Source organism: Hyla sarda, chromosome 8 (genome assembly GCF_029499605.1).
Source record: "Hyla sarda isolate aHylSar1 chromosome 8, aHylSar1.hap1, whole genome shotgun sequence".
NCBI classification, from domain to species: domain Eukaryota; kingdom Metazoa; phylum Chordata; class Amphibia; order Anura; family Hylidae; genus Hyla; species Hyla sarda.
Window position 1 is genome coordinate 45184920 of NC_079196.1, and position 24053 is coordinate 45208972.

General features: G+C 44.8%; 1 long non-coding RNA gene across 1 annotated transcript in view; it reads left to right on the top strand.

Moving 5' to 3' along the window:
- Positions 1–2080: 2080 nt before the first annotated feature.
- Positions 2081–24053, top strand: part of LOC130284551 (uncharacterized) — a 35427-nt gene continuing 13454 nt past the window's right edge. Inside the window, exon 1 of the long non-coding RNA XR_008847072.1 lies at positions 2081–2244. This is a non-coding gene — a long non-coding RNA (uncharacterized LOC130284551). The remainder of the gene's footprint in view (positions 2245–24053) is intronic.

Consider the following 24053-nt stretch of genomic DNA (forward strand, 5'->3'; position numbering starts at 1 on the left):
GGTGACTCTTGGTCTTCCTTTCCTGGGGCGGTCCGCATGTCAGTTTCTTTGTAGCTCTTGATGGTTTTTGTGACTGCACTTGGGGACACTTTCCACCTAGAATATGACATATTTTCATTTGTTTCACACTTTTTTGTTATATCTGTAATTGTCCACATGAGTTAATTCATAGTTTTGATGCCTTCAGTGTGAATCTACAATTTTCATAGTCATGAAAATAAAGAAAACTCTTTGAATGAGAAGGTGTGTCCAAACTTTTGGTCTGTACTGTATATATATATATATGTATATATATATATATATATATATATATATATATATATATATATATATATATATATATATCCCTTACTACAATAACTTCAAAGCACTCCCCTTTGCACCATTTCTGTTATTGATACTGTTAAAGGGCTATAATATTAATGGCCTATCTAAAGAAGAGGCCATCAATACCAGATCAGGGTGAATCTTGCTTCCCATACGATTAGCTGACACCACCATTCTTTTGGTAGGTCTGTGCTTGGTAATGCAGCTTTGTAACGTTTAACTGAATTGAATAAAGCAGCAATGTTGGGCATAGACAATGCTCTTGGTCAGGAGTTAGAGCCTTAACATATTACAGTCCTGTTTAAGTTATTGGAAACTACTGTTCTCTTGCCCTTAGACACAAAGCATTTTTGCGAAGAAGGCCATGGGGAACGAGAACTAAGGTTTATGGCTATTGATCATGTGCCCATCCCAGTAAGAGGGGGGGATAGATTAGCGTTATTACGCAAAAGAGAGTTATGGTGGATACACCAATTGAATTGTCTACGCCCTAATGGCCTTAACGTGGAGTTTAATGCTGTTTAAGGCACATACAATTGAGCCCCTGGATAATGTTGACTTGAATTCAGCATATTTAAAGGTGACGCTTGATAATATGACTAATCTTTATATTTCTTGATGTTTTTGCAGATCTTGATACAAGAAATTAAGTGGATATCATGTGAAGGAGGACGCCACTCGCTCTGTTTAATACTGTCTAAATTGCATTAATAATATTATATGTGGGAGTTGATAGCTGCAATCCTTTATATTTTGTTTGTATAGTTATAATAATAAAAATTTACATTGAGAAACATGCACATTCACACAATTTTATTTCATTTTTTTTTTTGGATTATGCTTTATTTCCCCTTGGGAGGTTGGTTATACAGGGGGACCATAGGAGACCAGGGTACCAGGACATCCTGTCACAATTGCTATTAGGGAAAAGCCATAAGAGGGGCAGGGCGCTGCTGAAAAGCGGGCGCACTCCTGAATAGGTTGTAGGGGGTTGATCGGGTGTCATGGGGCCTTTTCATTAGGGTCTCTGACATCAGTTCTCCCCATTTACTATGGGTCCTTGACCCTCTCAGGGGGGCCGGGAACTCGCGGTTCTACTTACCAGGGAGTTCCCCGCAAAATCAGGGCAAAAAAATCATGAAGAGAGTTTTTTTTGAACAAAGAAGAATTCTTTTCTTGAGTTAAAGTTTCTAATATATTAGGAAGATATGACTGTGATGTCCTGTGCATCCCTGTTACAATGGATATAGAAGGTCCTACTCATTTTACCAACCTCCAGAGTAATTTTATTTTATTTACTCATTTATTCATTTATAGTTTATTTTGTACTTTGTATTTTTTCCTTACATTTTATTATTTTTTTATTTTTGGGTGATTTTGTATTTTCATTATTATAAGTATTATTCATTCATTTATTTTTTATTTTATTTTTTTCACTATAAAAAATCTTTTGTCCCTAAAAAATTATTTTTATCACACAGTGGTTTAAGTATAGAGTACACAGTAAATTAGTTTTGGTCACAATCAGTATTTCACACAACACCTTTTCCTTTTTTTACACAACATATATTCTTTATTTAGTCCAGCATTCACACAGTTAACAGTGTGCACACATACTGTACAGCAAGAATGCCTCTAGAGACATAGCGATATGTCCAGGGGCCTTGCAGCCAATAGGCTTGTAGCTCTATATCTCCCACACTGTTTATTTAGTTACTATGGTAACCTAGACCATGTGAGTGTTGTGGTCGGCGTTACACTGTGATCGCTGGGCTCAGAGGAGCGATCATGTGATGTCTGATCACATGACACATCACAGGTCCCGGAAGCCCTAGAATACTGTGTGTTTTAGTGATTGCACGCAGGCGCAGTGCATTTGTATACAAGCTAACGGCGCCATCTTCAAACACAGAGCGGGTGAGCTATCTATCCTGTTTTTTCTATGCATATTGTAATTATGTATGTTACACAGCTGTATATTTAATTGCTTGTCAATATGGAGCAGTACAGTTTCAAGCCTCATTGTTTTTAACCTCCCATAAAACGGGTATTATGCACTTTTTTATGTACTTATGTACTCTTATAACTTTGTACTCACTGTATTTATGTATTGTTCACGAGTTATATATGATATTTGCACTATTAATTGTTTGATGAATGTATTGATTGCACGGGGTATAAGAAACCCCATAGTTCATTGTATCACCATGCTTGAAAAAAGCTCCAGTGGGGAGCTGAAACGTCGCTTTGAATTTTGACATGAAGGAATACATTTTTACACTTTTTTGCAATTTTGGAGTGCTGCGCCATTGTTTTCTATTACATGGACTTTGATCGAGTCAGGGCGCTGGCACCGGGCATCTAATGGTGAAGTAGTGCTGCATTGTTTTTGAATATACAATAACTTCAAAGCACTCCCCTTTGCACCATTTCTGTTATTGATACTGTTAAAGGGCTATAATATTAATGGCCTATCTAAAGAAGAGGCCATCAATACCAGATCAGGGTGAGTCTTGCTTCCTATACGATTAGCTGACACCATCATTCTTTTGGTAGGTCTGTGCTTGGTAATGCAGCTTTGTAACGTTCAACTGAATTGAATAAAGCAGCAATGTTGGGCATAGACAATGCTCTTGGTCAGGAGTTAGAGCCTTAACATATTACAGTCCTGTTTAAGTTATTGGAAACTACTGTTCTCTTGCCCTTAGACACATAGTTAATTTTTTTTTTATATCAACTTGCTCCAGTCAGCTGCTGTATACTAGTTGAGTTGTTCTTTTCTGTCTTAAAATCCCCATAGCAAATCTCTTCTGCTCTCGACAGTTCCTGAAATGGACAGAGGTGTCAGCAGAGAGCACTGTGGTTAGACAAAAAAGAAGTACACAACTTCCTCTGTAGTATACAGCAGCTGGAAGAATTAAGATTTTTAAATAGAAGTAATTTACAAATCTGTATAACTTTCTGGCACTAGCTGATTTGAAAAAAATTGTTTTCCACCGAAGTATCCCTTTAACGATACTGGATCAAAATAAAAGAAATGAAAAAAGCTTGTACAAAGCTTCCTAAGCAGATTCCACCTCCCAAATCTATGCCACCAATTGACTTGGCAAAATAAAATATTGAGTTTGGCCGTATAATTTTTTTTTTTCCACATATTTTCTTTTCAAAAGAGAACATATAATGTCAGAACATAAAGAAAATATTGACTACAATTTTTTTTATTTTATTTTATGCCGTTTTAACAAAACTAATTATATGGCGATAAGCCATAGCCATATTTAAGCTCATTAGCATAACATTAACACAAGGCTATTTAGGCATAAAGCCTTATTGTATCCACATAACATGACTTTATTAAGGCTTGGCGCCACTCCCAGTCAGCCTGGGAATTTTGTTGCACATTTGCTGAGAAGAGAGGAAACACTTAAATAACTATCTGTTATTTCCTGACCATAATCTTAACGGAGGAATTGAACAAGAGATTCATATCACTTATTGTTAGATGTGTGAGGACAACAGTATATAAAGAAAAGAATATGTTCTTATATACTGGTAGAAGATACTTTACTTTACATTGTTATGCTGATGTCATATCAAACCTCACATCTGATTGATCAATTGGACAAGATGTGGACATGTTTTAGTAACTTATTGATAATAGGTTGGCAAATATCATATCTGACAACAGTCCTGATAGACCTGACTTCGGATTTAGAGTCATAGTTTTATAGTTCCACCATTTGGAATTTAAATGTGTCATCATGGAAGTGGTGCCAGGTCATCAGAAAAATCAGCTAAGTGATCCATGTTCTGGAAGGCCTGCAACAAGCAGAACAGCAGAGAATGTTAAACATATTTAGGCTGGAATCAACAAGAGATCAGCGACTGACAATGAAAGAACTAGAAGATGGTCTGGGGATTCCTAAATCCACTGTGTCCGAGATTGTGTCCAGGATCTCTGCAAGAGATGATTCCAAGATACAGTGGTCCCTCAACATACGATGGTAATTCTTTCCAAATGAACCATCGTTTGTTTAAACCATCGTATGTTGAGGGATCCTTGCAATGTTAAATATAGGAAGGTATACTCCCCTGTCACCTCTACTCCAGACCGTCACCACTGCCCTGGATGTCGCTGTCCATTGCTGTCACCACATCCCCGTGGTGTCCCCGCCGCTCCAGACCGTCTCTGCTGCCTGGGATCGTCGTTCCTTATTGCCGTCATCACGTTGCTACGCACGCCGCTCCTATTGGATGATGGGACGACGTGCGCGGCGACATGATGACGACGATGGAGAGCGACGGCCATGCAGGGGATCCCGAAGAGGACGGTCCGGAGCCCCGAGGACAGGTAAGTGACCATCACCAGAGCACATGGGGCACCTTAAACGACTATCCGGTGGCAGCTGAAGCAGTCTGCGCTGCCAGATAGCCGTTTATGCGATGGCCCCGACATACAAAAGCATCGTATGTTGATGCTGCCTTCCACATGCGATGGCCTCTGAGAGGCCATCGTATGTTGAAATTATCATATGTCGGGGCCATCGTAGGTCGGGGGGTCACTGTACTTACTTTAAAGTGAGACATCATTGTCCTATGTATAATATTTCTTGCTAAAGAAATTAATGTCTCTATGCTTCATGATGCCTGGATGATTCCATTTGTCGCCATACAGAAATTATGCACAATACAATGGCACATGCATGAACCCTTACTGTTGGGAGTTGGTCACATCCAGGTAAAAGCTATATAACAATATAAGCATGTAGGAAAGAAAAAAACAACCATCTCTGGCGCTGGTCTGCTGAAGATGATAGGACTAGGACATCTGGTATTCTAATTTTAAAAGGGTTTATTACATAGTTACACAAGCAACGCGTTTCTGGTCGTACCTGACTCGTCATCAGGCAGGGTGTATAACAACAGTGTGAATAGCCAGGTTTAAATGCACTCAGTATGTTCAAATAAAAGGTTACATTCATTATGGGATTCATGAACACATCTGCTATGTGCGCAGGTAATGCCTCTGTGCAAAATGTGTATGAGAAGTTTACTGCATATAAAATAAAGACAAAAAAGTTAAAAGTAAAAACAAGAGGATTAGGAATTATCCTATGTGGTATCAAACATATCAGATATAAGACAAAAAACAACAGAGCGCTTCTGTGTGCGATCTTCCAGACCAAGTAGGATTATGTGGGTGAGTGAGGAACGCACTCACCTGGTCGGGTTGTGCATGTTCCAGGCACAACTCTGATGTGGGCTTAATGTAACAACTGCTGCGGCTTCCCACGCTGGATCCACTGGCGTGTAAAAGACAGTGAAGGAGGAGGAAATCGGAAGCTGAGATCGCGCTGTTGCAGAAAAGGTTCAAGGATACTGGTAGAAGTCTTAATTTCTTTTATTCTATTCACACAACGCGTTTCTGGATATTAATAATCCTTTCTTCAGGCGTGATCAAAAGGATTGAAGAAAGGATTATTAATATCCAGAAACGCGTTGTGTGAATAGAATAAAAGAAATTAAGACTTCTACCAGTATCCTTGAACCTTTTCTGCAACAGCGTGATCTCAGCTTCCGATTTCCTCCTCCTTCACAAACATATCAGATGTCTGGTTGTTTTTTTTTCTGTTTTCTTTTGATATAAAAAATATAAAACATTAATATGCATATACTACTACTACTATTACTACTAATCTATCTATCTATCTATCTATCTATCTATCTATATATATATATATATATATATATATATATATATATATATATATATATATAAAACTCCATGTGTGTATGTATGTGTGTGTGTGTGTGTGTGTGTGTATGTATGCTCCAGCACGACTTCCAAACGGATAAAGATATTAAAGGGGTACTCCGGGGAAAAACTTTTTTTTTTAAATCAACTGGTGCCAGAAAGTTAAACAGATTTGTAAATTACTTCTATTAAAAAAATCTTAATCCTTCCAGTACTTATTTGCTGCTGAATACTACAGAAGAAATTATTTTATTTTTGGAACACAGAGCTCTCTGCTGACATCACGAGCATAGAGTTATCTGCTGACATCACGAGCACAGTGCTCTCTGCTGACATCTCTGTCCATTTTAAGAACTGGCCAGAGTAGAAGGAAATCCCCATAGCAAACATATGCTGCTCTAGACACTTCCTCAAATGGACAGAGATGTCAGCAAAGAGCACTGTGCTCGTGATTCAGGAGAGAGCACTGTGTTCACAAAAGAAAATAATTTCCTCTGTAGTATTCAGCAGCTAATAAGTACTGGTAGGATTAAAACATTTTAATAGTAGTCATTTACAAATCTGTTTAACTTTCTGGCACCAGTTGATTAAAAAAAAAAAAAGATTTCCACCGGAGTACCCCTTTAACATGAAACTTGGCACACACGTTACTTATATGTCAACAACAAACATAGGATAGGTAATTTAACCCTTACCCACCCCCATTTCCCAGGGTTGGGGTTTTTATTTAAAGTCCCATACACATCTATGGGAAAAATATATGTTCCTGCATAACTTCCAAACAGCTGGAGATATTTTGATAATTCTCATGTTACTTATATGTCCACTAAAAATATAGGCTAGTTAATTTAACCCTAACCTACCCTTATTTGCGAGGGTCGGGTTTTTGTTTAAAGTCCAATGCAAATCTATGGGAAATGTGTTGTCAGAACATATAGGGTTGAAAGGTTCTGACAGGTTCTTTGTTTGTTTTTGTTGCCAGGTTACGCTTAGCTGTCTGGCTGGTCAGCAGACCTTTTGGTGAGAGCACCTGCGGTTGTCTTTTTTACCTGCCAGTTTGCTCTCATTCAATGCCTGTGAAAGAGTCCAACTCCAGTAGCTAGCGATTTATCCCTGTTTGTTCTGGTTTACTCACATCTTTGACTTTTGGTTTATCTTCTCGACTCTCTGGTATTAGCGATTTTGTACCCCTCTGGCTTTTTGATATGCATAGTGGACATTTACTTAATGTGTGAGTGCGTTAGTTTTGCTTTGTTAGTCTGTCTGTTTCCTACTGTTCCTTGACAATATGCGACATTGTATGTTCCAGCATAACTTCCGTACAGTTGGACATATTTCGATAATACTTGGTCACATGTTACTTATATGTCAAATAAAAATATATATAATCTTTAAATCAATCCCTAACCTACCCCCAAATGGGAAGTGATGGGATTTTTGTTTCAAGCCCCATGCAAGTATATAGGACTTCTGATGCCTCACTCCACAAGCTCTGCATCTCCTGTTGAATGCAAGCCACACCCTCCACACATTCCATGCCCCATCTTGCAAAGACACGCCCACCCTTTAAGCCACACCCATTTTATTTTCAGCTTAAAAATATCTTTACAATGCAGCCCTACCTGAGGACAAGATATAAGGATTAGTGAAGATTAGATATCGGGACAGGATATGAGGTCGGGATATGAGGATGGGATATGAGGTCGGGATATGAGGACAGGATATGAGGTCGGGATATGAGGACAGGATATGAGGTCGGGATATGAGGACGGGATATGAGGACAGGATATGAGGTTGGGATATGAGGTCGGGATTTGGGGATGGGATATGGAGACAAGATATGGGGATGGGATATGAGGACGGGAAATGAGGTCGAGATATGAGGACAAAATATGAGGACTGAATATGAGGTTGGAATATGAGCAGGGGATTTGGGGTTGGGATATGAGGAGGGGATATAAGGTCAGGATTTAAGGATGGGATATGAGGACAAAAGCGTCCTCCTTTGTTGCTTTTCCTCCCCCACAAGGATAAGGTAGGAAAAACCGGGCAGCGACGGGTACTCAGTTAGTAATAATAATAACAATAATAATAATATTGCAAATGCTAATAATGCTAATAATAATAATAGTAATAATTACTACTATTATTATTACTATCATTATTATTAATATAATAATGATAATAATCCTTGGTTTAGTATCAGAGTCATGCCCATTTATCCATTTCTATTGCGCTGCTGTGCGCAATGGAGAAAGGGAGCTGGCTGGATGAGCTGGGTGGTGAATAAGGAGGAGGCAGGGGAGCTTACCGAGCCAGCTCCCTGCCTCCATTATGCACAGCTGTGTCATAGGAATGAATGGATAAACGGGCATGACTCTGACGCTACACCATTTTTAATGCAGTATATTAAGTTTAGTGCAAGTAAACAGCCTGTCAGTTTCCCTCTAAGAAGACCACCCCTTTAGAAGACCATTTTTTATGCTATTTTGGATGATCTTGTTAAAGAAGTTTCACTGTATTATTATTAATATTATTGTTGTTTTTGTTATTATTATTGTTATTATTTTATATATAATTTATTTATTTATGTATTTTATTTTGAATAAGACCTAAATGTAATGTATCATATTCTTTATGAGTATACTTAAATAGAGACATTATAAGGAGTGATTCAGTCCTTTTCCTATTTTAACGGTATACTTGAATAAGACTACGTAAGGATCAGTCCCATAACTAACAAGTCATTTTCTCGATGGCAAGATGCCCCTTCCCTTTGAGATTCCTGTTTACTAATTGGTCCCATCATAATTGGATCATTCTTTGTATTTCAAGAAGTGTTTCTGTTATCTATCAGATTGAGTTAGCACCTCTGGGGATTTTCTTGCTGCTTACCAAACATGGACTCGCTCTAGTTTACTATAATCACAATATCATTCTGAGTCATTGGACTGGAAATCAATATTTTCTTATAAACAATTGAGAGATACACAAAGGCCAAAAATAAAATAAAAACTAACAAAATAAATAAAATAATCCTGGTTACAAAACAAGTTTAAAAAGGAAATGGGTCTATGCGCATTAAGTCTTTACATTTTAAAGGATGCACTTTATAGGTCTTATATTCTTATACGGACACGAATTGTTGCATTGCATCTAATCCACTTCATACAGTATATTGTTCCTTTGGAAAACCAATGACTTGTTAGTACCCTAGCAGCAGTTAGAACAGATGTGTCCCTGACAGACGATGGATGGTCAGGGTCCATCTGGCCAGTGCAGGCTGGACAGAAATGATGTATACAGCTTCATCAGCGAATGACTGTCATCAATCTAGTGTTACGGATAGCATAAATGACAACTACACTACATTCGAGGCCCCAGGTGTGCAAGTGACTAGAGGACTGATTTAAGAAAGCCGGGTAATCAGGAATATATAGTCTACTGGACTGTAATTTGTATTGTAACCTCCTATAAATATCACTGTGCACAGTGGCTCGTGTGACTGTCAAAGCCGAGGAATTAGCCTGCTGAATACTGCTGCTTGCTTGCTTACTTATCGCGAACCTTTGAATACATTAGCTAATGTATGCAGAATGATAGCCAGTACTTTTGGACGGCATCGTAATTATTATAGCATTGATTTCTGATGCATCTCCATTTTCTATTAGCAATTCCATCACGGCAATCTTATTGATGCCCGCTTCGTTTTGCTAAGATTTCACGCTAGAATTACCTTGATTAAAATAGTCCTCATAATTGTTACACTTCAGCGTGTCTGCACTGACTAACTGGAAAAGTGTTGAACCTTACAATTTCATATACGGTACAAATCTTAACAGACTAATGCAGTGACTGGTCACTAGCAAAAAAAAAAAAGGTATCCCGTTATAAAAGCTCCTCTTTGGTATGCATTAGAGATTATGCATAATTTGCATGTATTTGCATTTTATTATGTCGCTGACTCTGGGGACGGAGAAAGGAAAACAATTACTGTAATCTCTGAGGAGGTTTCTTAAGATACGACCGTTTAAGAGCATTTATAGTATATTATGTATATTAGGGAAAAAATTTTAGCTGGCAAAAATGTTTGCTTCTATTTTATAAAATGTATTAGACTTTTTTTATATTATGACTATGAAAATACCTTAAAGGCATATGAGCCTGAAACGCGTCAATCGTAAGTCATTCTTCATGTGCTGCATTTAATACATTCATAATAAAGTAAAATAAGATTTTACTGAAATAAGACTGAGGGATATGACTTTTGTGTTTAGATTCTGGTCACCTTAATCAGGATGTAACACTCACGGTATAGTGGATCTGCTGTGCCTGTATGGATGATGACTTGGGCCGTGTCAGGGAGCGGAGTCTAAAGCACTGCTGGTTTTCACCAGAGCCCACCGCAAAGCGGGATGGACTTGTTGTAGCAGGTGGCACACAGGTCGCTACCCCTGACACGACTCGTCCACACAGGCTGCTGAGGAGATACATGGCACAGGAAGATGCAGGCAACTTGTCGTCGGGATAGCAGAAGATCAGAGCAGGCGGCACAGATGCGTGTTCAGGAACGTGGCAGAATGTCAATAGGCAGGCGGCTGAGGAGCAAGGTCAGGTCCTGGAACAGAGGGTCAGAACACAGCAGGTTAAACACAGAACAACGCTTTCACAATGGCACGAGGCAAACAAAGATCCGGCCAGGAGTGATGGGAGGTGCAGAAACTTATAACTGAGGCGCAGGTGTAACAAATAATTAAGGGCGTACTGGCCCTTTAAATCATTGAGCAACGGAGCACACACCCTAGGAGGCGGGGGCACGCTAATAGACACTACGAGAACACAGGAGGGACAACGGACAAGGGAGGCAAGTGACGAGCGGGTTTTCGCATGCGGGCGCGTCCCACAATGTGAACCCCGGCCCCGCTGGCAGAGGTAGGCAGAGTAGGAAAGCGCTCACGGACAGCATGTCTGGCTGGAGGGCAGGACATAACACAGGCACAGGTGAGCTGGACAAAACTGTAAAAGAAGGATAATTAAATTAATGTATTTTACAATTAATCCAAAAATGCAAAACGATATTAAATACAATTATTTTTCTTACAATTAGATATATTATTATTAGTCAAAGTTTTAACAGTATTCTAGATATCAACAATGTATGGTATAATTTACCCACCACTGAAAATCCTAAGAAAGCTAGGAGTTTCAGAATAATCTAAATATATAGGTCCACAGGAATGTGCAGTCAAGAGAGAGGTTTAAAAAATTTAGAGAAAAGATCAATGCCTTGCGCAAGGAAGGAAAAAAAATACAAGAATATAGAAAAGGCCAAGAATGTTCATTGTGGACTGCATTGTTATCAATGGTGATTGTGCATGTCCACATGGCCCTTGCACCAACGCATTTCGGCAGCCCCTACTGCAGATGTGAATGGGTCCCAAGGTGTATACTAAATGCTAACGGTCTTAATATCCAAACTTCAAGACATACACTACTTTTGAACCAAAAGGGCACAAATCGGCCCCAATGTGCCTAAACCATATTAATAGCTCACAGGTGTTTCAAACCTTACAATGCTGTGGTCAGTAGCAATTATGGAATTTAGGCAAAAAACAATGTCCCAATAAAACAGAAATGCAGCAACTTCAATGGAAAAAAAAATAGAAAAAGGGTCTTGAAAAGAGATTTTTTTTTTAAATGCTAATTATTTTTTTTATTAGTGAAAATATAAATAAACATATATAATTAAACACTGAGATATGAATATTAAGGTTAGGTCTCCCAATATTACAAAAAAAACTGAATTGACTAGAAGGGAACCTCTAAAACATAGCTTTTAATATGCACATCTAAAAATGTACAAAAGTAGTATCAAAAAGTAGAAAAATAGACAATAGAAATTGTAATAATAATATTAACAGGCCGCCATCAGTATCCTGCCATATATGTATACCTAAGCAAAGCGCATCATCTCTCCAGTCGTAAGGCTAAGTTACTGTTACGCAACCACTAACACCTCACAAAGAGAGACAGCCCGCTATGCAGATAACACAGACAAATCATTATTCACAATACAATAACCATTATTAAACAATGCTGTAAGAAACTATATTGCATATTGAACCGCTGATTATCTGGCTATTGAGGATAGTGACCTAAATAAGATTCCAGTACTCTGTATCAAGGGATAAATGAATCAGGATGTCTAGTCCACCAATGTATGCGAACTATAGATGACAAGTCCGCTGTTCACACTAAGTCCCTCTTACCCTCATCAGCCATATAGAGGGGGTAGAGGTAGGAACTATAATAGAGGGAGACCAAGAGGGCCACGTAGGGGAACTAGGGTTTTTTTAGATCATCCCCCAAGCATGATCAATTATACATTGAGGAGCACGAGACCGACATAGAAGATTCAGGTACTACTGAGGCAGATAGTGATCAATTACAAGTCATTAATTTTACAGATAAACAACTTACTACTGCAGAAATGAATGTACTGGCAAGGGGTTTGTCCTTTGTCCCTACTGTTAAATTTAACCCATTCACATGGACAAAGGACATTAACCTGTTTGCCAGGAAATTGAAGTGGAGGAAGTACTTTATGTTACGAGACCAGAGGGAGGGGCTTAATCTGGGGATTGACAGAGAGGATATGTCCCTTTTTAGAGACCTTCAAGACTTGAACCAGGATGGAGATAGAGTTGAGGGCCAGGGACCCTTTACATCACTACATAAAAAAAGTAAAAGGACCCCCCCCATTGAGGATAGTGACCTAAATAAGATTCCAGTACTCTGTATCAAGGGATAAATGAATCAGGATGTCTAGTCCACCAATGTATGCGAACTATAGATGACAAGTCCGCTGTTCACACTTAGCGCAGCCGTGCCTCCAAACAGGTAGCTATCCTTCAAATAGAATACATATCAGTATTGCTGGACTAATTTCACGGTGATCACAGTCCACTAGATCATACACTACAAGATATTCGGTTCAATGCGGTATTGAATTGTCCTTGCAGAAAAAATGGTGGTTATTGTCACGAACGTTTGACCAGCATACAGTATTGATGTATATATATTGTCACAGCATTCAAATAGTATATATGCACAGTATTAGAGTGTGGAATTTCTTAAATGTCCCCATCAGATGAATAAAGTAACCGGTTCACACTGTGCGATTTGAGCATATATTCAGCGTGTCTGCAGATTACTCCAGATAGGACTAATGTTGTCCACATATAATTGTTGATGTATATTGTCACAGCATTCAAGTAGTATATATGCACAGTATTGTTATGGGGAAATTCTTAAATGGCCCCATCAGATGCATAATATAGCCAGTTCACACTGTGCAGTTTAGATTTATATTCAGCATGTCTGTAGATTTCTCAACATAGGGCTATGTCCACATAAGCATAGGCAATTTGCAGCACAGAAGCCTGATCTCCTAGTATGCCAGTATTCAGTCCATAGATATCTTAGATGTACATTCACACTATGCGGTATATTCACTCACAGACTGCACACTAAGGCATATGTTGCCGTCCATCAGGAGCTCCGGAGATAGTGCTGTGAGTATATTTAGGTGTGATAGCATACTAGGTAGATGAATATAGGTTGCAGTATATTAAATGACTTAATCTCCAGATGGATACTTAGGAGTGCATTTAGACTATTCCCACACTAGGTGGTTTCCAATGTCCCCAGTTAGTTATGCAGACATACTGATATGCTGGCAAATACACTTAGCTGTATCCATAGATGCTTGATTCACGCCCGGACATCTGCATGCTGGTATATGACGACTGACGGCTCCTTCATATCATATTGTATCCATAAGGGGTCCAACGCGTTTCAATCACTCAATATCCTCAGGGACCTTTCATAAGCTTGGTCTCCTTTACTGTCTTACAGTGCACTTTTTGCACCTCGCATGCGGCTCTGATGGCGGCCGTGCTAAACTAACACACGCTACAAACTGATATACCTGCATTCACCTGTTCCCGCGGTCTAAGGCTCCAATCAGGGGTGTGCCACGTCACTGGGAGTGGCTATCTATGCACACCGCTGATACGATCTGCCAAGATCCGAAGGGACTAGGTGCGGTATCTGTCAGTAGGTATCTGAAGATCTAGTACTGACTATATGTGTCGGGCGGAGGAGATGGACAACCGGCGTAATTAATTTTTGTTACGCCTAGCGCTCCGGGTCCCCGCTCCTCCCCGGAGCGCTCACGGCGTCTTTCTCCCTGCAGCGCCCCGGTCAGTCCCGCTGACCGGGAGCGCTGTACTGTCATGGCCGTCGGGGATGCGATTCGCACAGCGGGACGCGCCCGCTCGCGAATCGCATCCCAGGTCTCTTACCCGTCCCGGTCCCCTGCTGTCTTGTGCTGGCGCGCGCGGCTCCGCTCTCTAGGGCGCGCGCGCGCCAGCTCTCTGAGACTTAAAGGGCCAGTGCACCAATGATTGGTGCCTGGCCCAATTAGCTTAATTGGCTTCCATCTGCTCCCTGGCTATATCTGATCTCCTCCCTTGCACTCCCTTGACGGATCTTGTTGCCTTGTGCCAGTGAAAGCGTTTAGTGTGTCCAAAGCCTGTGTACCTGAACTTCTGCTATCCATCCTGACTACGAACCTTGCCGCCTGCCCCCGACCTTCTGCTACGTCTGACCTTGCCTCTGCCTAGTCCTTCTGTCCCACGCCTTCTCAGCAGTCAGCGAGGTAGAGCCGTTGCTAGTGGATACGACCTGGTTGCTACTGCCGCAGCAAGACCATCCCGCTTTGCGGCGGGCTCTGGTGAACACCAGTAGCCTCTTAGAACCGGTCCACTAGCACGGTCCACGCCAATCCCTCGCTGACACAGAGGATCCACTACCTGGAAGCCGAATCGTGACAGTAGATCCGGCCATGGATCCCGCTGAGGTGCCGCTGCCAAGTCTCGCTGACCTTACCACGGTGGTCGCTCAGCAGTCGCAGCAAATTGCCCAACAAGGACAGCAGCTGTCGCAGTTGACCGCCACGTTACAGCAGCAACTTCTGCCTCTGCTACAGCAGCAACCATCTCCTCCGCCAGCTCCTGCACCTCCTCCGCAGCGAGTGGCCGCTCCTAGCCTCCGCTTGTCCCTGCCGGACAAATTTGATGGGGACTCTAAACTCTGCCGTGGATTTTTGTCTCAGTGTTCCCTGCATATGGAGATGTTGTCGGACTTGTTTCCTTCAGAACGGTCTAAGGTGGCGTTCGTAGTAAGCCTTCTTTCAGGAAAGGCCTTGTCTTGGGCCACACCGCTCTGGGACCGCAATGATCCTGCCACAGCCACAGTCCAGGCCTTCTTCGCTGAACTCCGGAGTGTCTTCGAGGAGCCAGCCCGAGCTTCTTCTGCCGAGACTGCCCTGTTGAACCTGGTCCAGGGTAATTCTTCAGTGGGCGAGTACGCCATCCAATTTCGCACTCTTGCTTCCGAGTTATCATGGAATAACGAGGCTCTCTGCGCGACCTTTAAAAAAGGCCTATCCAGTCGCATCAAGGATGTGCTGGCCGCACGAGAGATTCCTGCCAACCTGCAAGAACTCATCCATTTAGCTACCCGCATTGACATGCGTTTTTCTGAGCGACACCAAGAGCTCCGCCAGGAAAAAGACTTAGATCTCTGGGCACCTCTCCCACAGTATCCGTTGCAATCTACGCCTGGGCCTCCCGCCGAGGAGGCCATGCAAGTGGATAGGTCTCGCCTGACCCAGGAAGAGAGGAATCGCCGTAGGGAAGAAAATCTCTGTCTTTACTGTGCCAGTACCGAGCATTTCTTGGTGGATTGCCCTATCCGTCCTCCACGCACGCACCCAGCTCACGTCGGTGTGGCGTCTCTTGGTTCCAAGTCTGCTCCTCCACGTCTCACGGTGCCCGTGCGGATTTCTCCTTCAGCCAACTCCTCCTTCTCAGCCGTGGCCTGCTTGGACTCCGGTGCCTCTGGAAATTTTATTTTGGAGTCGTTTGTTAATAAATTCCGCATCCCGGTGACCCGTCTTGTCAAGCCGCTCTACATTTCCGCGGTCAATGGAGTCAGACTGGATTGCACCGTGCGTTACCGCACAGAACCCCTCCTGATGTGTATTGGACCCCACCACGAAAGGATTGAGCTCTTCGTTCTCCCCAACTGTACCTCTGAGGTCCTCCTCGGTCTGCCGTGGCTCCGGCTTCATTCTCCCACCCTTAATTGGACCACCGGGGAGATCAAGAACTGGGACTCTGCCTGCCTTAGGAAGTGCCTCTCCCCCCCTCCCAGTCCCATCAGGCAAGCCTCTGTGCCTCCTCATGGCTCCCGTCCTTGTGTCACCCTGCCCCGTGCCAAGCTTCACCCTCTGCCCTCCCTCCCCATTCCTACTCCTGCTGCTCTGCCTGCCGTTGAGGAAACCCTCCATTCTTTCCCGGTGTCCTCATCCCAGGGGAGGCAGTTACCGGACAAAAAAAAGGGGAGACCTAAGGGGGGGGTACTGTTACGCCCAGCGCTCCGGGTCCCTGCTCCTCCCCGGAGCGCTCACGGCGTCTTTCTCCCTGCAGCGCCCCGGTCAGTCCCGCTGACCGGGAGCGCTGTACTGTCATGGCCGTCGGGGATGCGATTCGCACAGCGGGACGCGCCCGCTCGCGAATCGCATCCCAGGTCTCTTACCCGTCCCGGTCCCCTGCTGTCTTGTGCTGGCGCGCGCGGCTCCGCTCTCTAGGGCGCGCGCGCGCCAGCTCTCTGAGACTTAAAGGGCCAGTGCACCAATGATTGGTGCCTGGCCCAATTAGCTTAATTGGCTTCCATCTGCTCCCTGGCTATATCTGATCTCCTCCCTTGCACTCCCTTGCCGGATCTTGTTGCCTTGTGCCAGTGAAAGCGTTTAGTGTGTCCAAAGCCTGTGTACCTGAACTTCTGCTATCCATCCTGACTACGAACCTTGCCGCCTGCCCCCGACCTTCTGCTACGTCTGACCTTGCCTCTGCCTAGTCCTTCTGTCCCACGCCTTCTCAGCAGTCAGCGAGGTAGAGCCGTTGCTAGTGGATACGACCTGGTTGCTACTGCCGCAGCAAGACCATCCCGCTTTGCGGCGGGCTCTGGTGAACACCAGTAGCCTCTTAGAACCGGTCCACTAGCACGGTCCACGCCAATCCCTCGCTGACACAGAGGATCCACTACCTGGAAGCCGAATCGTGACAATTTTCATATAACCCAAGAAAAATAGATAATATATAATAAGTTAAGAAGTCTCATCAATTGTATCAGCACGATAATAGCTACTTAAATAGGCAGCCAAGGGAATTATGGTATATATAAAGAACCACAGTTCTATTCAATGAAAGATGCATAGGATATAAAGTCATTGAGGCCATGGGGTTTAACACATTCAAGCCTGAATGTCCATTCCGCTTCACGTTGAAGTAGAATCTTATTGTTACGCCGAGCGCTCCGGGTCCCCGCTCCTCCCCGGAGCGCTCGCTACACTTCCCTCACTGCAGCGCCCCGGTCGGTTCCACGGACCCGGGGCGCTGCGTTACCACCTCCGGCCGGGATGCGATTCGCGATGCGGGTAGCGCCCGCTCGCGATGCGCACCCCGGCTCCCGTACCTTACTCGCTCCCCGTCAGTTCTGTCCCGGCGCGCGCGGCCCCGCTCCCTAGGGCGCGCGCGCGCCGGGTCTTTGCGATTTAAAGGGCCACTGCACCGCTGATTGGTGCAGTGGTTCCAATTAGTGTTTACACCTGTGCACTTCCCTATATCACCTCACTTCCCCTTCACTCCCTCGCCGGATCTTGTTGCCCTAGTGCCAGAGAAAGCGTTCCTTGTGTGTTCCTTGCCTGTGATTCCAGACCTTCTGCCGTTGCCCCTGACTACGATCCTTGCTGCCTGCCCCGACCTTCTGCTACGTCCGACCTTGCTTCTGTCTACTCCCTTGTACCGCGCCTATCTTCAGCAGCCAGAGAGGTTGAGCCGTTGCTAGGGGATACGACCTGGTCACTACCGCCGCAGCAAGACCATCCCGCTTTGCGGCGGGCTCTGGTGAAAACCAGTAGTGACTTAGAACCGATCCTCTAGCACGGTCCACGCCAATCCCTCTCTGGCACAGAGGATCCACTACCTGCCAGCCGGCATCGTGACAGTAGATCCGGCCATGGATCCCGCTGAAGTTCCTCTGCCAGTTGTCGCTGACCTCACCACGGTGGTCGCCCAGCAGTCACAACAGATTGCGCAACAAGGCCAACAGCTGTCTCAACTGACTGTTATGCTACAACAGTTACTACCACAGCTCCAGCAATCATCTCCTCCGCCAGCTCCTGTACCTCCTCCGCAGCGAGTGGCCGCTTCTGGAATACGACTATCCTTGCCGGATAAATTTGATGGGGACTCTAAGTTTTGCCGTGGCTTTCTTTCCCAATGTTCATTACACTTGGAGATGATGTCGGACCAGTTCCCCACTGAAAGGTCTAAGGTGGCTTTCGTAGTCAGCCTGCTGTCTGGAAAAGCCCTGGCTTGGGCCACACCGCTCTGGGACCGCAATGACCCCGTCACTGCCTCTGTACACTCCTTCTTCTCGGAAATTCGAAGTGTCTTTGAGGAACCTGCCCGAGCCTCTTCTGCTGAGACTGCCCTGTTGAACCTGGTCCAGGGTAATTCTTCCGTTGGCGAGTATGCCGTACAGTTCCGTACCCTTGCTTCAGAATTATCCTGGAATAATGAGGCACTCTGCGCGACCTTTAAAAAAGGCCTATCCAGCAACATTAAAGATGTTCTGGCCGCACGAGAAATCCCTGCTAACCTACATGAGCTCATCCATCTTGCCACTCGCATTGACATGCGTTTTTCCGAACGGCGTCAGGAGCTCCGCCAGGATATGGACTCTGTTCGCACGAGGCGTTTCTTCTCCCCGGCTCCTCTCTCCTCTGGTCCCCTGCAATCTGTTCCTGTGCCTCCCGCCGTGGAGGCTATGCAGGTCGACCGGTCTCGCCTGACACCCCAAGAGAGGACACGACGCCGCATGGAGAATCTCTGCCTGTACTGTGCTAGTACCGAACACTTCCTGAAGGATTGTCCTATCCGTCCTCCCCGCCTGGAAAGACGTCCGCTGACTCCGCACAAAGGTGAGACAGTCCTTGATGTCTACTCTGCTTCTCCACGTCTTACTGTGCCTGTGCGGATGTCTGCCTCTGCCTTCTCCTTCTCTGCTGTGGCCTTCTTGGACTCTGGATCTGCAGGAAATTTCATCTTAGCCTCTCTCGTCAACAAGTTCAACATCCCGGTGACCAGTCTCGCCAGACCCCTCTACATCAATTGTGTAAACAATGAAAGATTGGACTGTACTATACGTTTTCGCACGGAGCCCCTTCTAATGTGCATCGGATCTCATCACGAGAGGATTGAACTGTTGGTCCTCCCCAATTGCACTTCTGAAATCCTTCTTGGACTTCCCTGGCTTCAACTCCATTCCCCAATCCTGGATTGGTCCACTGGGGAGATCAAGAGTTGGGGGCCCTCTTGTTCCAAGGACTGCTTAAAACCGGTTCCCAGTAAACCTTGCCGTGTCCCTGTGCTTCCTCATGTAACCGGTCTCCCTAAGGCCTATATGGACTTTGCGGACGTTTTTTGCAAAAAACAAGCTGAGACTCTACCTCCTCACAGGCCTTATGATTGTCCCATTGACCTCCTCCCGGGCACTACTCCACCCCGGGGCAGAATCTATCCTCTGTCCGTCCCAGAGACTCTTGCCATGTCTGAATACGTCCAAGAAAATTTAAAAAAGGGCTTTATCCGTAAATCCTCCTCTCCTGCCGGAGCCGGATTTTTCTTTGTGTCCAAAAAAGATGGCTCTCTACGTCCTTGCATTGACTACCGCGGTCTTAATAAAATCACGGTTAAGAACCGCTACCCCCTACCCCTCATCTCTGAACTCTTTGATCGTCTCCAAGGTGCCCATATTTTTACCAAACTGGACTTAAGAGGTGCTTATAATCTCATCCGCATCAGAGAGGGGGATGAATGGAAAACGGCATTTAACACCAGAGATGGACACTTTGAGTATCTGGTCATGCCCTTTGGTCTATGCAACGCCCCTGCCGTCTTCCAAGACTTTGTTAATGAAATTTTTCGTGATCTACTATACTCCTGTGTTGTTGTATATCTGGACGATATCCTGATTTTTTCTGCCAATCTAGAAGAACACCGCCAGCATGTCCGTATGGTTCTTCAGAGACTTCGTGATAATCAACTCTATGCCAAAATAGAGAAATGTCTGTTTGAATGCCAATCTCTTCCTTTTCTAGGATACTTGGTCTCTGGCCAGGGACTACAAATGGACCCAGATAAACTCTCTGCCGTCTTAGATTGGCCACGCCCCTCCGGACTCCGTGCCATCCAACGTTTTTTGGGGTTCGCCAATTATTACAGGCAATTTATTCCACATTTTTCTACCATTGTGGCTCCTATTGTGGCTTTAACAAAAAAAAATGCCGATCCCAAGTCCTGGCCTCCTCAAGCGGAAGACGCCTTTAAACGACTCAAGTCTGCCTTTTCTTCGGCTCCCGTGCTCTCCAGACCTGACCCATCTAAACCCTTCCTATTGGAGGTTGATGCCTCCTCAGTGGGAGCTGGAGCTGTCCTTCTACAAAAAAACTCTTCCGGGCATGCTGTTACTTGTGGTTTTTTTTCCAGGACCTTCTCTCCGGCGGAGAGGAACTACTCCATCGGGGATCGAGAGCTTCTAGCCATTAAATTAGCACTTGAGGAATGGAGGCATCTGCTGGAGGGATCAAGATTTCCAGTTATTATTTACACCGATCACAAGAACCTCTCCTACCTCCAGTCTGCCCAACGGCTGAATCCTCGTCAGGCCAGGTGGTCTCTGTTCTTTGCCCGATTTAATTTTGAAATTCACTTTCGGCCTGCTGATAAAAACATTAGGGCCGATGCTCTCTCTCGTTCCTCAGATGCCTCTGAAATTGAACTCTCTCCTCAACACATCATTCCTCCTGACTGCCTGATTTCCACTTCTCCAGCCTCCATCAGGCAAACTCCTCCAGGAAAGACCTTTGTTTCTCCACGCCAACGCCTTGGGATCCTCAAATGGGGTCACTCCTCCCATCTCGCAGGTCATGCGGGCATCAAGAAATCTGTGCAACTCATCTCTCGCTTCTATTGGTGGCCGACTCTAGAGACTGATGTGGTGGACTTTGTGCGAGCCTGCACTATCTGTGCCCGGGATAAGACTCCTCGCCAGAAGCCCGCTGGTTTTCTTCATCCTCTACCTGTCCCCGAACAACCTTGGTCTCTGATTGGTATGGATTTTATTACTGACTTACCCCCATCCCATGGCAACACTGTTATTTGGGTGGTCGTTGATCGATTCTCCAAAATGGCACATTTCATCCCTCTTCCTGGCCTTCCTTCAGCGCCTCAGTTGGCTAAACAATTTTTTGTACACATTTTTCGTCTTCACGGGTTGCCTACACAGATCGTCTCGGATAGAGGCGTCCAATTTGTGTCTAAATTCTGGAGGGCTCTCTGTAAACAACTCAAGATTAAATTAAATTTTTCTTCTGCATACCATCCTCAATCCAATGGACAAGTAGAGAGAATTAACCAGATCTTGGGTGACTATTTACGACATTTTGTTTCCTCCCGCCAGGATGACTGGGCAGATCTTCTACCTTGGGCCGAATTCTCGTATAATTTCAGAATCTCTGAATCTTCCTCCAAATCTCCGTTTTTCGTGGTGTACGGCCGTCACCCTCTTCCCCCCCTCCCTACCCCCTTGCCCTCTGGTCTGCCCGCTGTGGATGAAATTTCTCGTGATCTTTCCACCATATGGAAAGAGACCCAAAATTCTCTCTTACAGGCTTCTTCTCGCATGAAGAGATTCGCAGATAAGAAAAGAAGAGCTCCTCCCATTTTTTCCCCTGGAGACAAGGTATGGCTCTCCGCTAAATATGTCCGTTTCCGTGTCCCGAGCTATAAGTTGGGACCACGCTATCTTGGTCCTTTTAAAGTTTTGTGTCAAATTAATCCTGTCTCTTACAAACTTCTTCTTCCTCCTTCTCTTCGTATCCCTAATGCCTTTCACGTCTCTCTTCTTAAACCTCTCATCCTCAACCGTTTTTCTCCTAAATCTGTTCCTCCCACTCCTGTTTCCGGCTCCTCGGACATCTTCTCTGTCAAAGAGATTTTGGCCTCTAAAAAGGTCAGGGGAAGAACTTTTTTTTTAGTGGATTGGGAGGGTTGTGGTCCAGAAGAGAGGTCCTGGGAACCTGAGGACAATATCCTGGACAAAAGTCTGATCCTCAGGTTCTCAGGCCCCAAGAAGAGGGGGAGACCCAAGGGGGGGGGTACTGTTACGCCGAGCGCTCCGGGTCCCCGCTCCTCCCCGGAGCGCTCGCTACACTTCCCTCACTGCAGCGCCCCGGTCGGTTCCACGGACCCGGGGCGCTGCGTTACCACCTCCGGCCGGGATGCGATTCGCGATGCGGGTAGCGCCCGCTCGCGATGCGCACCCCGGCTCCCGTACCTTACTCGCTCCCCGTCAGTTCTGTCCCGGCGCGCGCGGCCCCGCTCCCTAGGGCGCGCGCGCGCCGGGTCTTTGCGATTTAAAGGGCCACTGCACCGCTGATTGGTGCAGTGGTTCCAATTAGTGTTTACACCTGTGCACTTCCCTATATCACCTCACTTCCCCTTCACTCCCTCGCCGGATCTTGTTGCCCTAGTGCCAGAGAAAGCGTTCCTTGTGTGTTCCTTGCCTGTGATTCCAGACCTTCTGCCGTTGCCCCTGACTACGATCCTTGCTGCCTGCCCCGACCTTCTGCTACGTCCGACCTTGCTTCTGTCTACTCCCTTGTACCGCGCCTATCTTCAGCAGCCAGAGAGGTTGAGCCGTTGCTAGGGGATACGACCTGGTCACTACCGCCGCAGCAAGACCATCCCGCTTTGCGGCGGGCTCTGGTGAAAACCAGTAGTGACTTAGAACCGATCCTCTAGCACGGTCCACGCCAATCCCTCTCTGGCACAGAGGATCCACTACCTGCCAGCCGGCATCGTGACACTTATCCCAACACCCCCCTCTCCTGGGGGGTGATATGACATCAATGACTTGTGCTCTCAGGCTATCACCATTACTGGAATAACATTCGGCAAAGTGTTTGGCCACTGGGTTATCTCTTGAGTGCCTTATATCCCCTAGATGTTCCTGAAGGCGTTTTTTCAGGGGCCTAAACGTTTTCCCCACATAATTCAAAGGACACCCACAGGTCAGAAGATATATCACTCCCCTCGTCTCACAGTTAGCAAAATGCCTATTCATGTGAGTTTGTTGTGTAGTGATGCTCATGAATGTTTTACTCTTGGTGATATGGGGACAGATGTTACATTTTCCACATGGAAAAGTTCCATGTGGTTTATTTGACATAAGCCACCCACCCTTAGATGGATTAGATTCAAAATTACTGTTAGTCAGTCTGTCTTTTAAGTTCCGTCCTCTTCTATAAGTGATTAGAGGTGTATTGGGAATCAGATCTTTTAACAGCTTATCTGTAGTCAGAATGGTCCAGTAGGTGCTAAGAAGGTTTCTAACCTCTATAGCCTTTTCATCAAAAGTCCCAATAACCCTACTAAGTAAGTCTTCTGTTTGCCTATCTTTAGGGGTTAATAAATGTGTCCTTTGAGAACTAAGGGCTCGTTTATAGGCTCTCTTGAGGACTTTATTTGGATATCCTCTTGCTCGTAACCTAATACGTAGCTCATCTGCCTTCTTCTGAAATTCCTCAATCGTAGAACAATTCCTACGCATTCGAAGGTATTGCCCTGTTGGTATACCCTGCTTCAGTGGGAGAGGATGACAGCTGTCCCACCGAAGCAGGGTATTAGTGGCTGTCTCTTTCCTATGCACTGTAGTATGAACAGAGCCATCCAGCATTACCTGAATTTTCAGATCCAAGAACTCCAATTGAAATTTG